A 1,753-nucleotide genomic window follows, 5' to 3' on the forward strand; every position below is an offset into this window, starting at 1 on the left:
ATGTCATTGTCATCAACGCAAGTGGTTGCAAACTTTGCATTAAATCATGCTCGGTAATTGGAGTTTTAAAACAAACAAAACTTAAAACAAAGTACAAAGAATGTAATAAAATGAGCTTTAGTACGATAATTACAGTCATGTATAAATGTGGTAACAGGGGAGAAAAAAACATACGAGCCAGCCAGGAGTCGAACCTAGAATCTTCTGATCCGTAGTCAGACGCGTTATCCATTGCGCCACTGGCCCGCGTTGAAGTTGTTTCCGTACCACGTGGACTGATTTCCTTCACCTGCCAATCACATTGCTGAGTACTACCACGAATTTACCACAAATTGACCAATGACAGACCGGTTCGCGACTGAAATTGGCCATTCCAAGCTTCGGATCGAATGTTCGAGGTGGAGAATGGTCCCTATGGACTACGCCATTCCATTTCCCGAGCTTTCTTTTACATGCGGTCTGTTTCCGAGGGACATCGCAATCTGACGGCTATCCTCAGGACAATTTATCTCAGCGACCAGTTAGCAAGGGCAAATTTTGTTTGCAGAAAATTTCGATTGTGTTTCAAAGTTTTTTTTAACTGGACTTGTAAAATTGTCTTGAAGGCGTTTCGCTGCTCCTCCAAGCAGCTTCATCAGTGTAAAGGACCAGCAAAAGTTTATTTGAAGTCTTTACCAGTGGTGCGGAAAGGGTGCTGCACCCCCTGTTGGCGAAGCTTTTAAACGACATGACAATTAAATTATTATATAAATAATTGTGGTTTATTATATAAATATCTTCGTTTCTGTTCTATAACATTTTTTATGTCGTGTTTGGGCTGTGGGATTAAGAGGTTGATAACTAGTAATTCCATCTTCAATGATTATAGGTCAATCAGATTTGCCTTTTTGACGCGATTGTGATTCAGCCTAGCATGCATGCACATTCAGCCACAAGAAAATAACGCAATGTCTTAAGAGAGAATTAAGGACTTTTTTCAGCCGCCCAACCAGAAAAACCCGGGAACTAATGAAAGTTATGAGTATTACGTTGCATTTTATGTATCTCCTGATGGTATATAACACACTTATTGCTGTAGTCTGTTGGGCCTACATGCTGGTTTATGACTTCTAACTAACTGGTACTGTGCAGAGACAATGAGAGAGCAGCAGGAACAAGGAGCAGACAGCCAGGAGAGGGGCAGAGGCAAATCTATTTTATTCAATCCTGTCCCTCTTGGGGTTTTTTCATAGTAGTCAACAAGTGAGCAGATTGCATTTATCCCGTTCGCGTCATTTCAGTGCCAATATTAACTGGCATAACGGGATTCGAACCGGCGCTTTCATGTGCGCTTTACTCTTGAGGTCCTTCCCTGTTGGCCGAACAAAATCCAAACTCGCGTTGTATTTGGCCAATCAGAAACCACCGTGCTAGTACGAATTGTGATAGCCAATCACATTTTTTTGCGCCTTCCTATATTTGTCCAATGGCAGTCGACGTTAAACTGTCAGTTTCATGTATAAACTCTCCTATAATGTTGCTCATTTATAGGCGCATCTATTTACATCATGTTAGCATTTTTTTTACTTAAAGCAGGTTTAGGAAAACTGGAAACCAGTTCAACCAGCGGGACAACAAATGACCGTCTTGCTCACATTACCTAATTATTATTAGTCATTCAATAACAGGAAATCCAAAATATGACAATTATAAACTCACATCTTGTGACAACAGCCAGGGTAAAGTTTACTTATGTTTGGTATATATGAGGATT

At 40.4% G+C, this 1,753-nt stretch overlaps 1 non-coding gene across 1 annotated transcript; it reads right to left on the reverse strand.

Moving 5' to 3' along the window:
- Positions 1–173: 173 nt before the first annotated feature.
- trnar-acg (transfer RNA arginine (anticodon ACG)) lies at positions 174–246 on the reverse strand. Its single transcript has one exon. It is a non-coding gene; the product is annotated as a tRNA-Arg (tRNA).
- Positions 247–1,753: the final 1,507 nt, after the last annotated feature.

This window comes from Parambassis ranga, chromosome 6 (genome assembly GCF_900634625.1).
Source record: "Parambassis ranga chromosome 6, fParRan2.1, whole genome shotgun sequence".
In the NCBI taxonomy this organism is placed as follows: domain Eukaryota; kingdom Metazoa; phylum Chordata; class Actinopteri; family Ambassidae; genus Parambassis; species Parambassis ranga.